The 12,727-nt window shown below is 35.2% G+C and overlaps 1 pseudogene; it reads left to right on the top strand.

The window, feature by feature from the left end:
* The first annotated feature begins 3,752 nt into the window (after positions 1-3,752).
* LOC114048108 lies at positions 3,753-4,584 on the top strand (annotated as a pseudogene).
* Positions 4,585-12,727: the final 8,143 nt, after the last annotated feature.

The raw sequence follows: 12,727 nt of genomic DNA, 5'->3' as shown, positions 1-12,727 counted from the left end.
TGCATCCCATAAATTTTGATATGTTGTCTCATTGTTGTCATTCTCTTGGATGAAATTATTGATTTTTTTTCTATGTTTTGTTTGACCCATTCTTTCTTTAGGATTAAATTATTTAGTTTCAATTAATTTTAGTCTATCTTTCTATGGCCCTTTATTGCATATAATTTTTATTGCATCATGATCTGAAAAGGATGCATTTATTATTTCTGTCTTTCTGCATTGGATTGTGAGGTTTTTAGGACCATTGCATAGTCAATTTTTGTGTACGTGCAATGTACTGCTGAGAAAAAAACATTGTATTCCTTTCCATCCCCATTCAATTTTCTCCAGAGGTCTAACATAGATAACTTTTCTAAAATTCTATTAACCTCCTTAACTTGTTTCTTGTTTATTTTTTGCTTAGACTTATCTAGTCAGAAAGGGGGAGGTTGAAGTCCCCCACTAGTACAGTTTTGCTGTCTATTTCTTCCTATAACTCCCTGAACTTCTCTAAAAATTTGGATGCTATACCACTTGATACATATATGTTTAGTTAGGCTATTACTTCATTGTCTGTGGTACCTTTAAGCAGGATATATTTTCCTTCCTTATCACTTTAAAGAAGATCTATTTTTACTTTTGCTTTGTCTGAGATCAGGATTGCTACCCCTGCTTTTTTTTTTGTTTTACTTCAGCTGAAGAATTATATATTCTACTCCAGCCTCTCACCTTTACCCTGTGTGTATCCCTCTGTTTCAAATGTGTTTCTTGTAAACAACATACTGTAGGATTATGATTTTTAATCCATTCTGCTATCCATTTCTGTTTTGTAGGAGAGTTCATCCCATTCACATTCACAGTTATGATTACTATCTGTGTCTTTCCATCCTATTTTCCCCCATTTATGCCTTTATTTCTCCTTTCTCTCTTTCCCTCATCACTAGTGTTTTGCTTTTTGACAACCACCTCCCTCAGTCTGGTCTACCTTCTATTAGCTCCCTCCCTTTTCTTTTGCCTTTCCCCTTTTACTTCCTATTGGGTAAGTCATATTTCTATACCTAACTGATTATGTTATTCCTGCTTTAAACCAAATCTGATTAGAGTAAGGTTCAAACAATGCTCATCTTTCTCCCTTCTTTCCCCCTACTGTAATAGGTTTTTGTGCCTTTTCATGTAATGTAATTTACCCTTGTCTTCCTCTTTCTTCCTTTTCTTCCAGTGCAATCCCTTAATTAGATGCATTCAATCCACTTACTTAGACCCACTTAACACACTTAATTAGAATTTTTTTATCATCACATCAAAGTCTACTTATATCCACCCCCTCCATATGTGTATATCCCTTTTAAATGATGTAACAACAATACAGTTCTCAAGAGTTTCAAGTTTACATCCCTCAAAGGGATGTAAAAAGTTTGTCCTTATTAATAACATGTTTTATTTTTTTTTCTGTCCTGTTCAACTTTTTATGCCACTCTTGAGTCATGTATTTGAAGATTAAATTTTATGTTGAGCTCTGGTCTTTTCATCAGGAAGGTTTGGAAGTCCCCTCTTTGGTTGAATGTTTATCTCTTCCCCTGAAAGATCATACTCAATTTCTCTGGGTAGTTGATCCTTGCTTGTAATCCAAGCTCCTTTGCCTTACAGAATATCATATTCCACACCCTAGAATCTTTTTATGGTAAAAGCTGCAAGGTCCCGCATAATCCTGACTGTGGTTCCATGATATTTAAACTGTTTCTTTCTGGCTACTTGCAATATTTTCTCTTTGACCTGGTAATTTTGGAATTTAGCTACTATATTCCTTGGCATTTTCAATTTGGGATCTCTTTCAGGAGGTGATCAGTGCATTCTTTCTATGGTTATTTTACTCTCTGGTTCTAGGACCTCAGGGCAGTTTTCCTTGATGATTTCCTGAAAGATTTGTCCAGACTCTTTTTTTATCATGATTTTCAAGTAAACCAATAATTTTTAAATTCTTTATACTGGATATATTTTCCAGATCAGTCATTTTACCAATGAGGTATTTTACATTTTCTTCTATTTTTTTTCATTTTTTTATTTCTGTTTGACTGTTTCTCACTCTTTCATAGAATAATTAGCTTCCACTTGCCCAGTTCTAATTTTTAACAAATTGTTTTCTTCTATTAGATTTTGTACTTCCTTTTCCATTTGGTCCATTTTACTTTTTAAGGAGTTCTCCTCAATGAGTTTTTCTGCCTCTTTTTCCATTAGGCCAATTGTATTTTTTAAAGATTTGTTTTCTAAAAAAAAAGACTTGTTTTCTACAGCTAATTTTTGTCCTTCCTTTTCCAAATTATTGACTCTGTCTTGCATACCTCTCATTTCTTTTTCCAATTTTTCTCCTACCTCTCTTATTTGACTTTTAAAATTCTTTTTGAGCTCTTCCAAGAAGGTTTTTTGGGTTTGAGACCAGTTTATATTCGCTTTTCAGGTTTCAGATGTGGGTATATTGACAATGTTGTCCTCTTCTGAATTTCTCCCTTGGTCTTTCCTGCCCCCACAATAAGAATCTATTGTCATTGTTTCTGTTTTTTGCTCATGGTGTTTCCTTATTTCCTGACTTTAAAAAAAATTGAGCCCTCCTGCTGAAGAATAGGGGACACTGACTCAAGCTTATTGTGCTGGGAGCCCATGGCTTTGTCCCTGGCTTTGTGTGCTGGGGCCTCAGGTGCTGGCAGTTGGAAGCTGTAGGGTTCTGGCAGCTTACCTGATGTTCGGCTGGAATCAGCAATACTGGAACTCTTGGGGTGGGTCTGGGGAGTCTGGTCCCTGAGGGATGCCTGATCACCCAGTCCTTGCCCTCCTTTGTTTGGCTCTTGCTCTCCCAGGCCTTAAACTCAAATGTTTGACTTCTACCCACCTGGACCTTGCGCTCAAATGTTTGGCTACTGGAGGATGTTTGTCAGCCTGGAGCTTTGCCTCCTGGAGTTGTGCTCCTTCAAATTGTGTTCTTACTCCAAAATCTTGGCTCTCGTGAGTGTGTATGTTAATCCCCCTTTGAGCCAATTCTGGTAAGAGTAACATTCATTCACTATCTCTCACCTCTCCCCTCTCCCTTCCACTGTAAATCATTTTCTTGTTTCTTTTACATGAGATGATTTACTCCATTCTACTTCTCACTCTCTTTTTCTTCCAGTACATTCCTCTCTCACCCCTTAATTTTATTTTTTAGATATTTTCTCTTTATATTCTGTATCCTCTGTCTCTACATACTCCTTCAAACTACCCTAATAATGAGAAAAGTCCTATGAGTTACAAATATCATCTTCCCATGTAGGAATGTAAACAATTTAAAATTATTAAGTCCCTTATGATTTCCTTTTCCTGTTTACCTTTTTATGCTTCTCTTGAGTCTTGTATTTGAAAGTCAGATTTTCTAAATATGGGCAAAGCAACAGAATCCTGCCTGAATGTTAATAAGATAAGACCCCTGTAATCTTCTGAGCAGTTGTTTGACCCCCTTACAATCTGTAGACTTACAATTCTAGAAGCAGTCATTGCCCCTGCTCCTGCTGCTGATTCAGTCTCTTCCAAGGCCTGCTCTTGGTTTGCTTGTGGCCAGGGCTATGCTGGCACTGCCTGCACTATAGTATGCTCCTCTCTCACCCTGGCACAACAGATCTTTCCTGCTGACCTTCCAAGTTGTCTTGGTATGGAAATTTGTCTCACTCCATCTTTTTGTGGGTTCTGCTGCTCTAGAATTTGTTTAGAGTCACTTTTAAAAGTCTTTGGAGGGATCCTGGGCCAAGATGGCTGAACCCATGGGAGTTGTCTGTTCACTCCCTGGTGTTCAGTGGCAGCAGAGAGGCTTGAGGCCAGTCTGGGGAGCAACTCAGGGGCCAGAGGGGCCAAGATGTTCAGGGCAGCACAGAGGGTGCTCCTGTTGGGCAACGTTCAGGCCCTGGCCTTTAGGGTCAATGACCAGAGTGGTTGTTGGGCCTCCATGCTCCCTGCAACCCCTGGGAAATGGCCTCCTCCTCCACACAGCCTGAGGCTATGCAGATAAGAAACCAGTTACCCAGTCCAGCCAGTTGGATGACCTGCCTTCCTCCATGCTGCTGAAAGATTATCAACATGTCCCAGGAGTTGATGGTGTCAATGATGCTGTGAAAAGATTCTTCTCTCTGGAAATGGAAAACCAGAAGGAGAAAATGAAGATAAAGACAGAGCAGTTTCTAACTCAGATCACCCTAAGCCCAGAAGATACAACATCCCTGGAAGCTCCAGTTATAAAAATTGACAGTCAATATCTGAAACTATGAAGAACACATACAGAAGCATCAAAAGAACATGGCTCTCAAATGATCCCTGCTTATGACCATTGACCAGAGAAAGAAGCTACTCAAGAAATTTTGGCAGACCAACTTTGAGGTGTTTGAGAAGATATGTAAAGAACTGGTCATCAAATACATGATTCCTCCTCTGTATTACTAGCCTGCACACTATCAGTGGGTGGCTAAGAAGGCTTTTTGTATTAAGGTTTTCCAGGAAGTACAAAAAAATGAAGAGGTTAAAGAAGCAAGAAGCACTGAATGTGAAGGAACAAAGAGGCCAGAGAGTCAGGAAGCTTCGGTTTCATAACCCAGGCTCCACCTAGCACTTTGTCTAATACAAAAAATAAATTAAGTTAACCCCCTAAAAAAAGTCTTTGGAGGGGTTTGGGGGAGAGCTCAGGTGAGCCCCCTGTCTTTACTCTATCATCTTGGCTCTGCCTCCTCCTTGCTAGTATTTAAAAATATATATGCATCAATATTCAATAGGGAAATTGGTCTACAATTTTCTTTCTCTGTTTTTTATCTTCCTGGTTTAGGTGTCAAAAGCATATTTGTGTCATGAAATGGATTTGGTAAGACTCCTCTTTTGCTTATTTTTCCAAATGACTTGTTTAATATTGACATGAATTCAGTGTCAAATTATACCAAGGGCAGAATATCTGTGTGTACTGACATTTTAAAAATATTTTAAAAATAATAAAAATGTGATCAATTTTACTTATTTTGTGATTTAAAAGCATCAGTGTTTTATTGATAGCAGTTAAATTCATTTTCTTTATTTTAGTTATAAGAATGTCCAGTATGAAGAGGATAAATAATTTATCTTTCTATACCAGTTTGTAGTATCTCTATAAAAATCCATAAACATTTTGATGTAATGTAAGTTATTTGAGTTGCCTTTGAAGAAAATTCAGCTTATTGCTTTTTGTTTTTTTTTTTTTAATTTGAGCAATTAAACAACAGCTTTACTTTTGAGGGTCTACTATCTGTAGTGGACAGTATGAAAGAGGAGTAAACATTATCTTTGTCATCTGATGGGAGAATTTTGGCAAGGACGCATTCAATACCTATGTGCCTGATGCTTTGGTGATGTCTTCATTGTTAAAATATTTATTTGCATATAATTTATCACTTGATATATTGATACCTCCTATCATAAGGGCTCAGTATTTAGCAGAAATCTATAGGGCAGCTGGATGGCAGAGTGGATAAAGTGTGGGGCCTGGAGTCAGAAAGGCTCATCTTCATGTGTTCAAATGTGGCCTCAAATACTTGATGGATGACCCTGGGCAAGTCACTTACCCCTGTTTGCCTCAGTTCTTCATCTGTAAAATGAGCTAGAAAAGGAAATGGCAACCCACTTAAGTTTCTTTGCCAAGAAAATCTTGAATGAAGGGTCAAAAATTTGGATAGTGCTGAAAAGACTGAACAGCAACAATATGCCAAGAGAGAAAGGTAAAACAAAAAGAATTAATTCTCTAAAACAGAGAGACACAAGAAGTAAACATCTCTACCCCACCCCTTACTTCAAAAAGACTTTTAAACAAAAAAAGTTTAAAAAGAAGGAGAAACAGAGGCTGAGAAAATGACAAGATGTCTTATACAATAAAAACATACTTTTCACACACAAGAGATAACCACAGGACCTAGTGATCACATTCTGCCATTTTTTTAAACTATTTTCTGGGGAAGAGGGAAAATTACTTTTAGCCCATACACTTTGTGTCACTTTCTAACTTTAAATTTCATTGTTCAGATGTGATATGTCAATGTCACTTTTTTCCAAGTTTTTGTCTAGAATTACTCTATGAGATCAACTTCTTCACCTACATAGCTTTGTTAAAGTCATTATTTTTCCCTCTAAATTTCTTAATACCTAAAAGTAATATAGTTTCAATCCAGCATAATCACCCAAACTAAAGATTCATTTTTTAAAATTCACTATTACAAAATATATGTGTATGAAAGTAGGATAGAGACTAATACACACTCAGTATATAGGTATAAATGTTTGAGTCCATAGTTTTAAAGGGCTTTGAAGCAGAATTATTGTGACACTTTGATGTTATGGCTTTGTATATATTTTACATGCCCAATATTATAAGGAGAATAAATTAGATGTGAGTAAATGTGAGCAAATTTAGTACTCGCTGTAGACTCATTGAATCCTCCCCCACATCACAATAAAAATTTACAGTATGACCTAATTAAATAGTGAATATTTTACACATGGAGAAGGTTGGGTATAACTACATGGTTGCCAGTGATCATTTATGCTAGTTTTAAAAATCTCAATGATATGGTGATCAAACCTTTATTTCAACTGGCAAGGCAATGAATGGTACCTTTGTTTAATGTGCTTTCTGAAGGTTGATTTGACATTGGTTGCTGAAATCCCATACCAATACATGGGGGTACAGTGAAATGAAAAAGAACATGGTATGACATAAAACAACAGAGTTCAGGAAATATATTTTGTCAGTTGTGGAAATAGGATTGTATTTAATATGATTTCAGAAATTCTACTGCTTCTTTGGGAGGGATTAGATTTTAAACCAGGGAATAAAATATGGTTTGGGATTGAATGTAATTAGGATTCAGTGAGGTGGTTCCATTGCTGACATCATAAAACTGCTTAAGGCAGATTAAGGATTTCATATATTCTCCTAAAGAATCAAGACCTTGAGTTACAGCTGTGGTGTTTTGTTGAAAGTTATAAATAAGACATCATATTTCCTTTTTATGTCAACTTGTATTGCTCAACATAAAATCTATGATGTTTTGGGGGTGAAAACCAGTACAAAAGAATGACAGTAACAAAGGCAAAGAATAAGAAATGTTCAGTATAGGCTGAAAAAGATCAAACTTTATAAAATTATGATTATTTTTGGATTAGGTTATTAAGAAAAAAGTACAAATAACTAATTTTCTTCCTATGTAATTTTTCATATTAATTGATCAAACATTATTTTATTTTATTGATATCATTCATTTTTCATCACCTTTGTTTTTGAACATATTCCTTGTCCTTTCCTACTGGGAAAATTATCTCTGGTAACAAAAAACAAAAAAGCTAAAAATTTATAAATGAAAAAGCACATCAGGAAAACTAAACAACATATCAATTAAGTTTGGGATATTTATGAAGTTTCACAACTATAATCTCACAACTCTGAAAAGAATGGAGGGAGTTATTTTTTTCCCAAGGCAATTCTGTAAGATTAGAAGTTACAGAACAATTTGCTCATCTAAACTGATAGGAAAAATTATTCACTTGCATAGATTAAATTATGAAGAGAAAGAGTGAATGACAGAGAGAGAGACAGATTGAGAGAGAGAGAAGGAGAGACAGAGAGAGACAGAGAGAGAGAGAGAGAGAGAGATAGAGGATGTTGGTTCCTGGATCAGATGACTACAAAAGTCCATGTCCTAAATAGTAATAAATCCTCACTTTTTCAACATGTAATTAATTGTGAAAAGACTTTGCCTTATAATTTATCCAGATCTAGTCACTACAATGGTGATTAAGCTGGGTAATATGTATTCTTGGTTAAATGAATAGGACTTATGTTCCTTCATACCTCATAAAGCACCTCTGTTGGCAATTCTAAAAGAAAAAATATTAAAGTGATTACTTTGAAGGAAAGTTATATAAAATTGTTTAAATATATCTTGTATACTAGTGTTGGATGCATGATATTTTAATTTTCATTTGCTAACCTTGAGAAACAGGGGGAATTAATTAAATAATTTTACAAAAAAAAATTTTCAAGAACTTACTAATGAGCAGTATAATGTGGCAGAAAGCAAAGTGGCTCTGAAGCCAGAGGGGCTGAGTTCAAAATTCAGTTCTGCTATTCATTGCCAGTGTGTTCATGGGCTGGACAAGTTTATTCCAGAACTAATAAAGAGAAGGAATTAAGATAGACTGACCCTATCATATAAGAAAAATAACTTTAATGTAGTTAAGCCTCTCTGCCAAAATAAGTTCCTTTAATTTTCAATGTTAGATTTTCATGTGTGTTGTTGTATGACTGAAATATAGAATACAATGATCTCCAAAGAATGAAACACAAGTATATTTCAAGAAAAAATATTAATACTGTACTGTTTTAGTCATCAAACTGCCTGAAATTTTTCATTTAATTTACTTGCTGTCCAAGCAATTTCTAAATTGGAGGGGGAGTAGGGAGAGAGGGGGGAGGGACAGAGAGAGAGGGAGGGAGGGAGGGAGGGAGGGAGAGAGAGAGAGGGAGAGAGAGATCTAAACTCAAATAATTCCCTCATGCCATCCAATATGTTTCTTTACCCAGAAGATCTGAGGTAACATTTTATAGGAATCTTTAAAAAAATTTAAAAGATTACAATATGTTTTGGATTAAAATTCTAGAATAGCTATTATTCAATTCTTACCTTGGCTACTCCCTTCAACAATTGAGAGGACTTTCTTCTTGTGAACAATATCTTAACCTCTAATGAAAAAGTGGACAGCGAATGTCCTCATATGGAATTTGGAATCAATCCCTTGAAGAAGGTGAGGATTCAAGGATCTCATCTAGATGAGAATTCAGTCTGATTGTTACTCTTAATCCATTTCCCTACAAAAAAGCTTTAGGTCTTTTGTTGTTTTTGTTTGTTTGTTTGTTTGGTTTGGTTTGGTTTTCCTAACCACTCTTATGAAGGCAAAAGTCAAGAGAGGCATTCAGGCTGGACAACATATTTTCAATTAAATTCAATTTTTAGTACTCTTTTCCCCATTTTAAACATTATTTAAAGTTTTGAGTTCCAAATGCTATCCTTCCCTTCCTCCCTACTCTCCCTCCTCCCTGAGCATGTAAAAAATCAGATATAGGTTATACATGTTTAATTTTGTAAAACATTTGTATATTAGTCATTTTGTACAAGAAGACTCAAATAAAAGGAAAAAAATGGAGTAAAGAAAGTGAAAAATAGCATGCCTCAGCTTGTACTTAAGCAATATCAGTTCTTTCTCTGGAGGCAGATAATAAGTTTCATCATTGGTCCTTTGGAATTGTCCTGGATCATTGTATTGCTGAGAAGAGCCATGTCCATCAAAGCTGATCATCCCACAATGTTACTGTTATTGTGTACAATGTTCTCCTGGTTCTACTCACTTCACTCAGCATCAGTTCATGTAAATATTTCCAGGTTTTTCTGAGATCATCCTTCTTGTCCTTTCTTATAGCACAATAGTATTCCCTTGCATTCATATACCACAACTTGTTCAGCCATTCCCCAATTGATGGGCATCCCTTAGATTTCCAATTCTAAGCCACAACAAAAGGAGCTGCTATAAATATCTTAGTATAAGTAGATTCTTCCCCCCCTTTTTTAATGTCTTTGGAATATAGACCTAAATGTGGTATTTCTGGATCAAAGGGTATGCCCAGTTTAAGCCCTTTGGGCATAGTTCCAATTTGCTCTCCAAAATGTTTGGATCAGTTCACAATACCACCAACAGTGCATTAGTGTCCCAGTTTTCCTACATCCCCTCCAATATCCAACACTTCACTTTTGTGTCATATTAGCCAATCAGATAGGTGTGAGGTGGTACCTCAGAGTTGTTTTAATTTACATTTCTCTAATTAATAGTGATTTAGAGCAAAGCTTCTTAAACTTTTTCAACTTGTGACCCTTATAGCACTTCTTAAACTGTGGGTCATGACCTCATTTTTTCATATGACTATAGATAGCTTTGATTTTTTTGTCTGAAAATTGCCTGTTCATATCCTTTGGTCATTTATCAATTGGGAAATAACTTCTATTTTTTTATAAATTTAATTCTATTTTCTATATATTTGAGAAATAAGGCTTTTATCAGAGATATTTGTTGCAAATTTTCTCCAGTTTTCTGCTTTACTTATAAATTTGGTTCCATTGGTTTTATTTGTACAAAAACTTTTTAATTTTATATAATCAAAATTATCTATTTTACATTTTGTAATGCTCTCTGTGTTTTCTTAGTCCTAAATTCTTCCCTTACCCATAAATATGGCAGATAAACCAATCCACGGTCTCTTAATTTTCTCATGATATCACCCTTTATGTGTGAATCATGTACCCAATTTGGACCTTATATTGGCACATGATGTGAAATGTTGATCTACACCTAATTTCTGCCATATTGTTTTCCAGTTTTCCCAGCAGCTTTTATCAAATAATGAGTTGTTGGGGTTTTTTTTTTGTTTGTTTTTTTAATGGTTAGGCAATGGGGTTAAGTGACTTGTCCAGGGTCACACAGCTATAGTAAGTGTCAAGTGTCTGAAGCTGGATTTGAACTCAGGTCCTCCTGACTCCAAGGCCAGTGCTCTATCCACTGTGCCACCTAACTGCCCCCAAATAATGAGTTTTTGTTACAAAATTTTTGATCTTTGGATTTATCATATACTATATTACTATGGCCATTTACTATAAAGTAATTTGTACCTAATCCATTCCACTGATCTGTTACTCTGTTTCTTAGTCAGTACCATATTGTTTGATAATTGCCACTTTTATAATATACTTTGAGATCTGGTACAGTTAGACCATCTTTTTCACACTTTTTTTTCATTGAAGAAAGTTTTCAATATGTTTTCACCATAGCAGATAAAGGGAAATGGAAGGTTTCATGGTGGGTATAAGCAGGCTACAACATATAATGAATTGGGAACTTTGAAGAATAGTAGTAAAAAATGACATCAAGGAAATATAGGATAGAAGAAATGAACTGATCATGTGGTAATGGTTGCAAATGATTCATTGTGTGAATATATGTTTCATGTCTTTTAAAATCAGGAGAAAGCTGAGAAGGGCTCTGGAATATTGAGAGCATCAAATACCAAGGCAGATATATGGTAGGACATGAAGAATATTCTACATATAGAAGGTATGGATGAGTTGAAATCTACATTGTTTGATGGAACCTCCAAATTGATGAGATAGATATATTTTAATATTTTAATATGACCTGGATGAGCTACTAAATTTCTAAAGTCCTCAGTTTCCTTATCTGTAAAATGAAGGAGTTAGGATAATTTCAAAGTCCTCTTCTTACTCTTTTTCTGTGATTGTATGAATATGAATTTAGTAGTAGAATAAGACATATACTTAAATGCAAGTAAGAATAAGGAACTTTTTCAGGGGTCCAAATAGAGAGGAATGCCTAATTAGTGAAGGCATCAGTTATTGTGGCAATGAAGGAATGCATTCTAAGAAGATGTTTACTTAAAGACAGATCATCATATGGTTAATAGAAATGACCAATTTGGTCAGTGATGAGTTATTTCCTGATTGTAATTGAAATCATGATTTGATTTTACCTAACAATCAAAATAAAAGAATCTCTTTTTGAGTAGAGACTTCATCTTGTATTATCAGTATTGGCAACAGTAATACTAATGTTAATAATAATGGTTATGGTCATGATGACAGCAGTATGAGTGGTATTGATGATTTCTTTTTTCAGTAGACAAACTAGGCCATCTTTTGCCTCATTTCTTACCTAACCTTAAATCATTGAAAGGGTGTTGCCTCAGAAAAACTGAGATCTGGGAAAGATCTTAGCTTAAAAAGGCCAAGTTCTCCACTGTATCTTAGATCATTTCCAGTCACCCTGATCTATGTTTTGCCACTGGACTCATATGACCCTGGCAGAGAGAATGAGACTGATAACTTTGCACAGCTCTGCCTTTCTTAAATCTAGTCACTTGCAAGTCAAGACATCAACCTCCTGATGTCATTGTTCCTATTCAAGAATGAAGGATAAACAATGGCAGTGCTTGTCAATCCTCACCACAATAGAGTTTAGTATAATTCAATGTACACAGTCTTTTTTTCCATTCTAAAGGGATTTTCCTAGAACATAACCTCCTGATTAGTTGTAAATGAGTTAGAATCACCTCAAACAAGGTTTATATCCTCCTAGAGTGCCAATATTTCATAGAATGGGCAGGAGGGAACAAATAGAATCAAAACTTCAGGACCACAGTTCATGTCTAAGTGTGCTTTATTGTATTCTCATGATATAAGGACAGGGAGACTGTTGCAGGGTCAGTGAGATGACAATAGATTTTGTATTTTAAAACATAATAAAATTTTATTTAAAGTGCAGAAGCCATTCTTAGCTTGAGAACCCATACTAAAACAGGTTTGGACCAGATTTGGCATAAGAGTTGTTATTTGGTGACTTCTGATCTAGACTCAAAATGATTTAATACAACCATGGTCCTTGTAAAAATGGAAACAAATAAATTAAGCATTCTTTCCATCCCAAGAATAATTATGTGATTTAAAAAAAAACATGAAATTATAAAGGAAAAGACATAGACAAAAAGGAAAAGGAGCAGGAATAGAACTGCAATTTGGTTATTTGTATTTATTTAAGGCATTGGTCTCAAAAGAATATGTATGTAATCACATAATAGCTGGTCAGATCATATTGAGTACAC

This window comes from Vombatus ursinus, unplaced genomic scaffold, assembly GCF_900497805.2.
Source record: "Vombatus ursinus unplaced genomic scaffold, bare-nosed wombat genome assembly UNPS02014791.1, whole genome shotgun sequence".
Taxonomy (NCBI): Eukaryota; Metazoa; Chordata; class Mammalia; order Diprotodontia; family Vombatidae; genus Vombatus; species Vombatus ursinus.
The sequence above is the reverse complement of the archived record's forward strand: the minus strand, read 5'-3'. Positions and strand labels throughout refer to the sequence as shown.